The sequence below is a fragment of the Tenrec ecaudatus genome, chromosome 15 (assembly GCF_050624435.1).
Source record: "Tenrec ecaudatus isolate mTenEca1 chromosome 15, mTenEca1.hap1, whole genome shotgun sequence".
NCBI lineage: Eukaryota > Metazoa > Chordata > Mammalia > Afrosoricida > Tenrecidae > Tenrec > Tenrec ecaudatus.
In genome coordinates, this window is record NC_134544.1 from 100,104,335 (window position 1) to 100,118,358 (window position 14,024).

The window sequence follows — 14,024 nt, forward strand, 5'->3', positions numbered from 1 at the left end:
GCTTTTGTCCTTTGCTGGCTCTCTTGGGCATGCGTAAATGGACTTCCCAATTCCCTAGGCTAAGCTACCTAACAGGAATTACTCCCTGACTGGTGTGGAGGGAATCTGGAAGACTAGTATTCCATGGCTGGAAGACCACCACTCGGGTAGTTGGAGATATGGTCCAGGTATACGTTCCTGCGGTTGTCTATCATTTCCATAGTTTCTCCCTTAAAGCTGTGCTGTCTTAAAGTGAGCACATGGTTGATTCATTCTCCCTATAGAAGCAGACATTCCTGTTTGCTCGTTTTCTTCCCGCCATGATATCCAGCCTCTATCATACCTTCCTCCAACAGCAGATGGGCATTAGGGGACATTACCCCCAGTGCCTGGATTCAAAATGTTAGGTGTAAGCCTGAATTTTTGGCTGCATCAATTGGACCATTAAGTTTTGTCTGGACAACTTTTAATGTATAGAAAATAACCATATAGCCCATGTGGCTTTTGAATTTTTTATATAAAACAAAGGGGGACTTGTGGAGGGAGGTCAGCTTCTAAGACATCCTCCCTGGAGGTAGACTGCTGTCTCCCCAAACCACAGGATGGGCCTGCTCCCTGCTGTAGGAGAAAATGGGTTACTTCTCCTTGAAGCTTACAACCATTAGCTTGGTTCCTCTAGGTGGGGTTTATACCCTACGGATAAAGGTTCCTATGGAGATCCAGAGAACAGGTCAAATTTAAGCTGCCATCCTGACTCTAGGATCTGCCCATCTTGTCACATGTATAGTCCCTATCCCTCCTTTTCCTGTTGCATGCATGCCCCTAGACCACCCCCTCCCATTACTGTATAACCTATAGTGCAGTCCCTTCCTGTGACATATGTCTTTACCTGTAATCAAGGGGCTTGCATGCTTCCAAAAGTTATATAGGCCTGGGTTAGCTATAGAGAGCCATCTCTCTCTGGTCTCTCCCCACCTCTCTCCTCGGCTCCCTCTCCTCCCTTGTTTCCCTTTCCCCCTTTCCTCTTTACCTTCCCCCTCTTTCCACGTGGGCCACCAAGTGGGGCTGAGGTGAGCAATGTTACCATGAAATGTGTCTGACCCCTTGAGTGCAATATCCCCTATGCCTCTTCTATTCATGCTCTCGATGACTTTATGTATTTATCTCAACCGTACAATTGTGCTTACTGAACCCACAACTAGTGGTGGGGGGCTGCCCCCCTACCTCATACTACACTCCTGGAGCCTTATTTTTTGCTAATATCTTCAGTACCCTTTGGATTTCTTCCTTCAGTACCACTGGTTCTTGATCATAGGCTACCTCTTGCTTTGTGTATTCCTTCCATCCTCTTTTGATACCTCCTGCATCATTTGAATTATTGTTTGGCGAAGAAGATTGAAAGAACTATGGACTTCAAGAAGAATTAACAAATCTGTCTCAGAAGAAGTACATCGAGAATGCTCCTGAAAAGTGAGCATGGTGAGATGTTTTCTCATGTGCTTTGGATGGGTTATCAGGAGAAACCAGTCCCTGGAAAAGCATATCGTGCTTGAGAAAGTAGAAGGGCAGTGAAAAAGAGGAAGACCCTTGTGAGAGATTGAATCATTGACTGCAACAATGAGCACAAACAGAAAAACTACTGTGAGATGGAGCAGGACTTGGCAGTGTTTCATTCTGTTGTACATGGGTTCTCTGGGAGCTGGAACCTAATTGAGGGAATCTATCAACAACAAGAGCACATGATCACTCATCTCAATCTCGTCAAGGCTTTCCTGTTTCTGTTCCTCCACATTTCCTAAATCTTTCCTTGGGTGTGTACTGTCCTTTTGATCTTAATTACATGGATGGTTAGTCTATCAACAGGGTGAGTTCAGTTCCGGACTGTGGGAAAATAAGACTTACAGAAATATGACCAGGACTATATTCCCTAAATCATCACAGAGGGAATCTGGAAAGCTAGTATTCCACAGTAGGAAAGTCACCACTTCGGTATGTTAGAGATTAAGCCCAAGTACATTATCCTGCTTTAAATATCATTCTCACAGATTCTCCCCTAACAGCTATGCTGCCTTAAAGTGAGCTTCTATCTCTATATAGAAGTAAACATTCTTGATGTCTCCTCCCACTGCAGAACCCATCCCACCTCAGGCCTTTCCCCAGTGCAGGTATTAGGTTTCCTCACCTGTGAGCTCAGAGACTTTACTGTGGTTACCACCCACCTTGTGATGTATGTAAGTACTGAATATGCATGTATTATGGCTACCTACAAATATCCCAAGACAGTAAAGATTTACCCTCTCTTCCTCCCTTTCTCTGCGTAGACCTGGCTGCTGAGATCATGGCTGTCCCAGAGGAAAGCATGCTACCATAACATGTGTCTGAGTCCTTTATTTTATTTTCTCTCTCCTATCTTCTATGACTTTACTATGCTCTTTGTATATCATAGCCATACAATTTCAACTACAAACCCCGTGATTGTCACAGGCTTGTTTACACAAAGATTGGACTTGAAAGGTGACTAAAGACCATTATGTTGAGGGTCTCTTTGGTGATTTGACTTTTGGCCCACATTTTCCTCCTACTCTATCTATGATCTTCTAATGGGATTCCTTTTCGAGCCCTTGGTAGTGGTAGTTGGGCACATCTGGTTCTCATAAATCACTAACATTAGGTTAACAATTCAATGGAAAGTAGCTTGCATAACTGAGGGGACCTTTTGGACTCTACTTGCATGCTATCAGGGGTAGAGCTACATTGATAGATAAGAGGCCCTGTTTGTGTAGTGCTTACGAGTTGGGCTGCTAACTGTATGACTAGCACCATTCACGCCACAGGAAAAGATGGAGCTTTTTACTTCAGCAAAGATTTAGTCTTGGAAACTCACAGGGGGACTGTACCCTGTCCTACAGCATCACTGAGTTCACATTGACTTGACTGTAGTGGGTTGGTTTTTTGTTTGCTTGTTTTTATTTATTTATTTATTTATGAAATTCATGATTTATCCATGGGGGAAAAAATCATAGTCTTATGGTCTTCATCTGGGCTGGGCTGGTATGTTTTCTTGATATCCAATTACTCTTTGATATAAAGCTCCTCCTTACACATTGAGTGTCCCTGCATTTGTTTCTCTAGCCTACCCAGTGTAACAGGGCAGGTATTTTAAGAGAAGTCCCCTTTTAGTTGCAAAATCTAGCCTCTGTTTCCCAAGATCTAAGGATAAGGTGGCTCCACCAGAACTGGGAACATAAATCAGTTTAATTCTGTAAATATTTGTTGATAAATGGCACAGAGTTTTCCGTATCGTCTGTGGAACTATCTGACCATATTGGAAAATGTAATAAAATGTTGCAATTATCATATCTCCATTTTCAAAAGCAACTTTGGAATCTGACTAGAACTTTCATAAAGGAATTTTCTAATGTATCAGACATAAAAGAAGCATAATCCTTATGATTGCAAATTCATAGGGAAACACTTCACTTTGAGCTGTCCCATCAGCACTTGTTCTGAGAGACCCACCCGCCAAGAGTTACTTGGAGGAAGTAAATTTAAATTCCACACCTCTCAATTTGGATGAGTCTCTATGAACATTGTGCCCATGCACTTGAAACCATTAGATTGATAGAACCTCTTTTGAGTGATAAATTAGCAGAGTGTAGAAATCATGATAAGCATCATTGAACTGAACTATCATGTTTAACTGCCTCAATAGCACTCAAGCAAAATAAAAGAAGATAAAAATACAAACTCCAACTCTAAGAATAGTCAAGCTTAACAACCAACACCCCCCCCTCTCCCATCACTTTTTAGGGTACCTATCCTGCTTAAGTTTCATTTTTAAATTTTGTTACGCAGACATAATTTACCTAGACCATATGATGCCAGTTACTTCTCTTTTCCTAAAGGCAGTCATATATGTCAGTACTTTGAGCCGCAGAGTGGTCCTTCGCCTCAAAGGTCATTAGTTTCGGTTCTTGCGTCAGCCCCATTAACACTGTGGCAGGGTTGGATGGCTGGATGGTTCCCGTTAGTTAAGAGGATGCCCCACCCGGGGAGTCTGATCACAAGCTCACACAAGTACATTGTATGTCATTTTATGTCCCCCACGAACGCTCTCGGCGCTGGGGAAAGTACCGTTTCTGCCCGCACGTGCCTCAGCCATCATTACCTGAGCCTTCGCAGCTGCAGCCTTAGCCAGGGCTGAGGGCCCATTGTTGCCTGACCTCCCTCTCCCTTCCTCCTTCCCGCGCTGCTCCAGGCTCCGCCCCCGGCCCAAACAGCACCGCCACCTCATAGATGCCACCTCAAAGATGAAAAGAAGACAGACACCCTAACCCCGCCGGCTCCTCCCACCCCGGGCGGCTTTGAAAGGGGGCAGAAGTGTTGGTGTCTTAGCCGGAACTGCGGCTCATTGGGCGAGTCCTACTTACTGTGCATTGCAAGTGGGTGCAGAGAAGCGGCCGCAACCTGAGCACCATGTAGCCAGTGCTCCCAGGTGAAGGGCGCTCTTCTCCAGGGACTTGTTTGTGGCCAGCGGCCACTTTGGAGCACCCTGGTGCACCCAGCACCCCTGCTGGGGTGCATGCCCCCTTTATCTCCTCCTCCCCTTCTCCCATGCGGCACCCTACTCGTGGTGAAAGGTTTGTGGGTGCTCCAGGAGGCTGATCCCATCCCCCAGCTTTTGGATTGATTTGGGCTCATGGTAGGAATCCCTGTTGGAGAAGGGGTAAACCCAGGCTGGGTGTTCTTGTCTTCGGGGTTCCCAGGTTAGTTTTTTTGAGGGTTTCTGCTAACCCCTCCATTGTTTCATTTCCACCCAGCGGTGCCTTCTCCCGGAGACACCTTGTACCTCGTCAGCTCAAAGGTGAGCACCGAGTCTGTTGTTTCTCTCACTACGAAGAAGAGTGGCTGTAGCTGGTGCACAAATGTTAGGGCTTCCTCCGGAGATTTGCTAAGTCTTGTCAGCTGTGTGCTGGGAGCCAGGGAGGGTGAGAACCCCAGGTCAAGGTCTAGAACCTCCCTGGCTCTTCGTGTCAGCTGGTGTGTGGCCTGACAGCTGGAAAGTCAAAGAAGAGACAGGCCCAGCTTTAGAAAGATGAGGTTCAACCTTGAACTCAGCCAAAGGGATGTCCAGTCTTTCTTTGGGAAAGCTTACAGGTCTCTGTGGAAGAGCGAGACCCCCTTCTAGGGTCTGTTGGAAGCATTTACTAAGGATATCATAGATGTTTCTTCTTTACAAAGCTAACTCTGCCCATCTTCCTGTCCAATTAAGAGATGTGAGCCCACAGAAGCCAGCATCCAGCCCATTGGAGTTATCCACATCAACCAGAAAGATGTGGGGGAACCCTCCTGTCTAAGCATTAGAGACATCCCACAGAGTTAAATACCTGAATTGATACTTTGCTCGCTTGGACTGGGCACCTTCTACCCTCTGGCTACTCTGACTTATCTTGCCTCTCACCACCCCCACCCCTCTCTACCCCTAAGTCTGGCTCTCCCTCCCACTTACACTCTTTCTGCTGGTTCTGCAGCAGACATTAGAGCTGTGTAACCCCTTCCTCGACAAATTCTGCTTTAGTTCGTGGGTCTTTATTAAACCTGATGTTCCCTTCCTTTATGAAATAGCAGGTCTAATGGACTTTACACATTTAATTTACCCTATATACTTGAGTATCAGCCGACCTGAATATAAACTTAGGCACGTAATTTTTCCACAAAAACTGGGAAAACTTCTTGACTCCAGTATAACCCTAGGCTAGGAAATGCAACAGTTACTGATAAATTCCAAAATAAAAATACATGCCAATAAAATCAATTGAGGCATCAGCAGGTTAAATATTTTTGAATATTTCAAAGAAAAATAGTAAACCAGCTCTAAATGGAAAAGAGGGTGAATAAAAACCATATGTTATGAGTAATAACTGTACACGCTGAGTTACTGCATGCGCTGCAGTACTGCATGTACATAAGGCAGCTTGTAAGGCTTAAGGCCTAAGGCAGACAGATGATCTTCCAGAATAAGATGACATGACTGTTTTCATACAGCAGCCTGTGTTAGGGTTCATAATAAACACCGTTGTGTATGCCCTGTGTTACTGCATGTGCTGTGATACTACACAGCGTCGCCCCCTAGGCATGGGAAGTGCTAATGCACCACATGCAGTAACACAGTGCGTACACAATGCAGCGTGTATATTATGAGCCCCACCACCGGCTGCTCTATGCGAGCATAGTCAACCCTGGGTCCAGATAGGGGTTAATAAGAAAGTAAAAAATAAAATAAGTACTGTAAATAAACTTAGTGTATACCCAAGACCAGAGAGCTTCCAGTATTTGTAGTCAGCAATGCTTGGGTGGAGCAAAGGGGCGTGACAAAGCACGGGTAAGACTGTAAAGGCTACATCATTGGTCAAGCCCTGGAGAAGAGTGGGAGAAGAAGAGCAGCCATATCCAGCATTCATATGACAAGGATGCAGTGCGCCTCTGGTACCAGCACACAGAAGTGGGCAGGTTCATGCCCAGTATGGCACAGAAAACACAGGCTTCTGGCATGCAGGAGAAAAGAACTGTGATATTCACAGTCATGGACCACCCACAGAGGCTGTAGGCACTCTCAGATGAGCGGGAGAAATCAGGTTGCACCAGAGAATAGATAAGTGGGACCCTCACTTCAGTATAAGCCGGGGGGGGGGGGGAGGCTTTGTCAGCATAAAAAATGTGCTGAGAAACTCGGCTTATACATGAGTATATACTCGTGTGGCTAATTCTCTGCTTTAGATGAAGGGACAGCTCTAACCTTTCTTAATCTTACTATCCTTAACCCCTTTCACCTATTTTCCTTTGATATCCTGTTCCCTACAAACCTAAACTCCCTCAATAAATCTAAAATTAAAGGTCTTTGTCTCTTGTCTCCCTAAGACCTAATACATGATGGCCGGTACAAAGAGTCTGTCTATGTTAGACTGGAGTGGCACTTTCCTTTCCTTAGCCACTAAAGTCCCAAGCAGCCTTTCTGGACCTCTTCGAGCGAGCCTAGCAAAGAGATCTCCACTTCTTTGGCTAAAGACCCTCTGACAATGCATCGGTGAGGGTGAATGTTAAATCCAAAGCTCCCTACTCCATGGCCATCTGTTCATTTTCCCATGGCCGTCTGAAAATGTCCACATACAAGTAGTCTTGCTAAGTCAGATGGCCTTTTCACCCCAGGGGCTTAGGTGGTAATTATTCAGTGGAAGGATGCTCTCCTGTTTTACTACCTCATTTAAGAGAGCTCAAATTTTCTCTCAGCCTTTTAAAATGGGTTGTAAGAATTCTAAGTATGTTAGTCCAGGTAGGCTCGAGAAACAAATCCATAGAAATTCATATGTGTATAAGAGAGAGATTTATATAAAGGGTAATTGTACATTAAGAAAGCATCCCACCAAATCCAATCCAATCCCCTAAATCTGATATTAGCCCATATGTCCAATACACATGCAGTGACGCTGAATGCAGGATGATCACAGGCCAGTGCATAGAGAGTAATTGGATCCAGTGGTGGGGTAAGCATCTCAGCATTGGCAGGGGTTTACATGTGGCTTTTCCAGTTCCCAGGGCATGGGGTCTATCAGCGTAGTGCCAAGTTTCTGGTCAGTAGAGCATCTCCAAGGGAGTGAGTTGAAATAGAGAGAGAGAGAGAGAGAGAGAGAGAGAGAGAGAGAGAGAGAGAGAGAGAGATAGTCTGTCTCCTGCCTCCAAAGAGGGAATTCAGGAATTCCTGGAATTGTCAGGAGAAGGCCATGCATACACAAAGGCCATTGGTTCTATCATGATTGACCAACTGGACTCCACCTCTTCACTTTTACTTGACAAATTGACAACTGATTATATAACTACCACAGTAAGCAATGGACATAACACACCTCTAGTTTGTTTACTAGCAAGCCTCAATATTCTGGGTCTTAAATCAGTTATTCAAAGGGGAAATCTTATTTTCCTCTATAGTAATGTGTGGCCAGAGCACAAATTGGACAATAACTCAGGATGGCCACCAGGTAGTATATTTGATTTAAAATTACTCAAGTTCTCAATAATTTCTTTTTAATCTACAAAATATATTCTCATTTTCCATATATCCAAGTTTTCTCTCTCCATGCTTAACCTCATTTATGTCAGAATTGTTCCATTATGAAAATCCTTCTGGTTCAGGAAATTGTTCCTCTCTCAGACTAAGAATCAGTCATTGATCCATCTGATCTCGCTTTGCTGCCAATTTCAGTGCCCATTGTCTCTGAGAAAACTGCTTCTGTGCCTTCTTTCTCCCCCACCCCTGGCAAACCCCTTCATGTCCCTCCAACCACCCGTGGACACTGCTGCATTCTCCCAGTTGCCAGAGTGTAAACCTATATCTCCTACTATAGTGTCCCATTCTTCTTCAGCCTACCTCTTCACCACCACTCCCACTCCTGCCTTGTCTCAACCTAGTCCCACCACCTCCAAGCCTACCCCTCCCCTATTATATCATATAATTTCTACCCAAACTTCTCCCTTGCCCATACCATGATGGTCTACTACCACTACCCTATTACTACCCCACCCTATTACATCATATAATTTCTACCCAATCTTCTCCCTTGCCCATACCATGATTGTCTATTCCTCCCACCTCTCCTCTGTCACCAGTTCCCTCCCACAGTTGCCATGTTCTAAGACATCTTATACCTGTCCCCTTCTGCCAGCACCATCTTCTCCTCCCAGCCTCTTGTGTTCAGCTCTCTCCACCACAAAGACAGCTCCATGAAACCCAAAGGATCCATTCCTAAATCCTGCCACCCTCAGCCCCCTCTTTGAAGTCGCAGGAGCAGAAAGGCTAGTAAAGGTTCATATCCCTTTCTTGTTAAATTATATATCAGTCTTAGGGAAATGTCTTGGATGTTATACATCAGAGCCAGACACTTATATTAAAGAATTTAAATAACTCACTCAGACATATGTTACCTGTCATGTCGGCCATAGGATGTTAACAACTACCTTGACCTCTGAAGAAAGGGAGATAATCTGGAGAGCTGCATAAAGAGAGGTGATGAAGGGCATGCCCAGAACTGGGATAAGCCCATGGACTTCAAGGCAGTCCCCAGAAGAAACCTAATTGGAATTATCAGACGGTCATGAGGACTGTATTCTTCAAGGTTATTTTATTTGTATCTCATTGAGGGCTTGCCAAAAGCCTCAACTAAGGCAGTCAGTTATGACAAAGTTAAGGAAATCTTTCAGGAACCAAAAGAAAATTCTGCCACATTTCTCTCACATCTTTCAGGAGGTTTAAATGTACCAAAGTACATCCTACTACACCAGAAGGGATGATTGTATTTCACTCAAATTTCATCTCACTATCAGCTCCAGATATTAAAAGACCATTTAAAAGGTTAGACTATGGACCCCAGACTTCACAGCAAGATCTTCTCAGTGCAGCATTCAAAGTTTTCAACAATAGGGAGGATCAGGACAAGTTATATAAGTTACAAAGAGATAAGGTTGAATGTCAAATGTTAGTCAGGGCCCTCCAGGTCAGAGTGGGTGTATCTAAACTAGGTATTGGGCCACATATGAGTGTGCCATGATGACCCTGCTTCAAATGCTCCCAATTGGGGCAGTGCGCAAATAAATGTATGCCCTAATCTGTGACCTCCAAGAAAGCCATACTATGAACAGAAAGGTCCCTGGGGAAATGACTGTCCCACTCACAGAGTGGGAGGGATAGTTTATCCCATTAGACCTCCAGAGCAACTTGCTCAAGATTCCTCCGTGTTAGGGCTGCTTCGCTTGGCCTTGGAGAATCGATACCCAGGGTGTAAGGCCCCACTGAAGATCACCCATCTCAAGAGAGCCTTTCTTTCCTTTTAGACTTAGGGGTCACTTACTCTTACCCGAACAAGCAGGTAAATATAATTAGCATGCACCACTATTGTGGGAGTCTTTGGTACAACTCCACAACCACTTATCACACAACCACTTTTATGTAGTCTGTATAATGTTCAATTTACACATCAATTTCTAGTCCTCCAAAATTGTCCTATTTCTTTACTGGGAAAAGATATTCTTGCTAAAATTAAGAGCAGTAGTAAGTTTGCTTTTACCAGAGGCCCCACCAGCCCCAGACCTATTGCTTCTCTTACAAGCAGTGCCAGACACTTGCCTGCCTTCACTTCCTCCCTAAGTGACTCTAGTGTCACCACACCCCCTGCCGGGTCTTTCCCTTTTCCACCTGATCTAGTTTACTCACAAGTATTGGATGTCACTCATCCTTCAGTTGCTAGGCATCATCAGCCTGTTTACATCAAGTTAAAAGACCCTTCAAAATTTCCTAATGTGCCCCATTATCTAGTATCCTCCGACACTTACAAGGCCTCAAAACTATAATCTCAAAACTACTTACAGCAGGCCTGTTAAGGCCAACCCACTCTCTTTACCACATGCCTATCCTGCCAGTTATTAAACCCAATGGATGTTACAGATTTATCCAAGACCTTAGGGCCATTAATCCTGCTGCCCTGCTTATTCATTCCCTCATGCCCAACCCATAACACTCTGTTCTCTACCATTCCGTGTAATACTAAACATACACGGTTGCCTCCTTTACTATCCCTCTGATGAAAGGTCCCAAGACCTCTTCACCTTTACCTGGGCAGTTAATTCTTACATTCTCAACAACTCTGTTGGGGTGTTTTGCTCCAGGGTTATTTAAATAGGAGCCACTTATTTAGTCAAACCCTGACGATTTACTTCCTGTCCCTAGACCTTTTCCCCAGCTTCATCCTCCACTATGTAGGTGACAGGCATCAGAAGATTCTTAACATACAACTTTCCTCTAATTCTTTAATGCCCCCCCTATCAATGACCCCAATTCTACCTTACAAATCTAGCCAGAGCATCTGTATACAGGTACAGACAAGAGCTGGAAACACTATTGAGAATAGTCATACCAGGAGGGGGAAGGGAAGGGGAAGGTGACGGGAGATACGGGAACTGATCACAATGATGTACCTATAATTTACTCCCAAGGTGATGGACAACAGAAAAGTGGGTGAAGGAAGATATCAGTTAGTGTAAGCTATGAAATAATAATAATTTATATATTATCAAAGGTTCATGAGGGAGGGGAAATGGGAGAAACTGATACCAAGGGCTCATGTAGAAAAATGTTTTGAAAATGATGGCAACAAATGTAGAAATAAGCTTGACACAATGGATGGATGGATTGTGATAGGAGTTGTACGAGCCCCCAATAACATGAATAAAAAGAGTCATAACAAACAACACATTGTTGATGTCCTTCCCTTTCAGATTCCCCAAATCACACCAAAGGTCTTTTAAACTTCCTGGCAGATAAGGAGTACCTAGTGTCTCCCACCAAGGTACAGCTTTCTCTCACCTCTGCAATGTATCTGGAAGTCCGACTCAGAAAGAATTCCATAGATAATACAGTTGATAGAAAACCGCTTCTTCCTCATCTCCCAACTCCCTCTACTGAAATGCTCTCCTTTCTAGGCTTGATTGATTCACAGCCAAGGCTGTGGATTCCCAGTTTTAGTGGGTTAGCCAAACCTCTATGAAGCAGCTAAGGGACAAGCCCTGAACCTTTAGAAACAACAACATTCATTGATAAACCATACAAAGCACTTAAATGTGCCTAGTTATCAGCTCCTGCACTTTTCCCTCCTGGTTTAACCCCTTCATTCTACATGTTCATGAAACTGGTGGCTGTGGGAGTCCAAGGCCAGGAAATAGGACCTACGTTTGCTCCAGCAGCCTATTTATGTAAACAGTTAGATCCAGAAGTACAGGGGTGGCCTCCAAGCTTATGGGCCATGGCAGAAGCTGCTCCCCTAGCCCAAGAAAGCTCAAAAATTACTTTTGGCCAGAACATGCATATTAAATCCCCTCATCATTTATGGGACCTGCTCTCCCACCGTGCTATATCAGCCCTGACACGCTATCCTCTACAACTCTTTCATCTTAATTTTTTTTTAATTGAAAGAATTCTATTGGGGGCTCTTACAACTTTTATTACAATCCATACATCAATTGGATTAGGCATATTTGTACATATGTTGACTTCATTCTTTTTTAAACATTTACTTCCTATTGAGCCCTTGGTATAAGCTCCTCTTGTTTTACATCCCTCTTGCCACCCTTGTGGCCCCTTGATAGATTATAAATTTTTATTATTTTCATATCTCACACCCATCGTTGTCTTCCTTCCCCAATGGTTTCTGCTGTTATTCTTCCTGGAGGGGTATGTGTGCTATGTGCCAGTCATCACGATTGGTCCTTCCATCCTTCCCTCCTCTCCCCACCTTCCCCCTACCCTTTTGGTATTGCTATTCTCATCCCATGTGTCATGAACTTTATCTCTTATCAACACCTGTGTACATGCCCCAGTCCAGTGCAGAGTGAGAAACAGCAGTAGGGTCATGACAGTGGGGAGTGAGGAAGCCTTGAGGAAGACTTAAGGAACCAGAAGAATATTATGTGATCCATTGGTGCTCTACTGCACCCTGGTTGACTCATGCCTTCCCTGTGACCCCTCTGGGGCTGGGATGCTTCATTGTTTACAGATACCTATGGGTCTCTGCTCCAACCTCTCTCATTCTCAACAATGTGTTTTTGTTTGTTTGTTATGAATCTTCTGATACCTGTTACAGTCCTGATGACACCTCATGATAACCCCGGCTGGGGTACTTCTCCCATGTGGGTTTGTTTCTTCACTGTTGCATGATTGCTTGCTTAACTTCAAGTCTTTAAGAGACCCCCAGACGCTGTATCTTTTAATAGCTGGGAACCATCTTTCTGCACCACATTTGCTTGTGCACCCATTTAGCCTTCAACAATTTTGTGGGTGTTTGTGTGTGTGTGTGTGTGTGTGTTTGTGTTTGTGGGGTGAGCATCAGCAAATGCTAGTTTGTTAGAACAAAGTATTTTTGTGTTAGGGTGTGTGTGAGCTGAGCTCCAAGGTCTGTCCACAGTGTATTGCCTTATAAATATGTGTGCATAGGCCAATCCCTCTATTGTTATGGATTAATGTATTTACCTAAGTATATAACTCTGCCTATACCTCTATTGATAGCTTTGCTTTCCAGAGTCTTCCTCTGTTTCCTTTTGTCTTCCTCCTGCCCCACCATCACATTCCCCCTTTTTCCAACTCTTAGTACTTCCTCTCAGATTGCTGTTGCTCCAACATCCATAGAATCTCTATGTTGTTGTTGGTTTTAATTCTATAGTTGTTCCCCTATCTGTGGAGTTGTTTGCTCACCAAACCCTCTGTCTTTCTTCTTGCGGACTTCTCTGCTAATGTTGGGCTTCTGCCCTCTCCATATAAAATTTGTGGCCAGTTCTTTGAATAAGGTTATTGGTATTTTAATCAGGATAGCATTAAACTTATAAAGTGCTTTGTGTAAGATTGACATCTTCCGTGTGTTGAGTTTTCCAGTCCACAAACATGGAATGTTCTTCCATTTGTGAAGGTCATTCTTGGTTTCTTGTAGTAGGGTCTTGTAGTTTTCCTTGTATGACTTCAGATTATTTTTGGTTAAACATATTCCTAGATATTTCAATGTGCTCTTGACTATTGTGAAGGGTACTGCCTTCTTGATCTTCTCTTCCATGGTCCTGTCGAATGTATATAGCAAACCAATAGACTTCTGTTTGTTGACCTCGTATCCTGTCACTCTTCCATATTCTGCTATTGCTGTCAGTTATTTTGGGATTTAAAATATACACAATCGGGTTGTCTGCAAAAAGAGAGAGTTTTACCTCTTTCTGTCTCACTTGGACACCTTTAATGTTCTTCCACTGTCTTACGTTGTTTGCTAAAGCCTCATGTACGATATTGAATACAATTAGGGAGAAAGGGCATCCTTGTCTGTCTCCTTTTTCATTGGGATCATTTTCCTCTCTCCTTCATAGGCTATAATGTGGCTGTTGGCTTTTCATAGGTAGTTTGTATTAACTTGAGGAATCTTCCTTCTGTTCCTATATCTTCATGAGTGTCTTAATTAGGAAGGGGT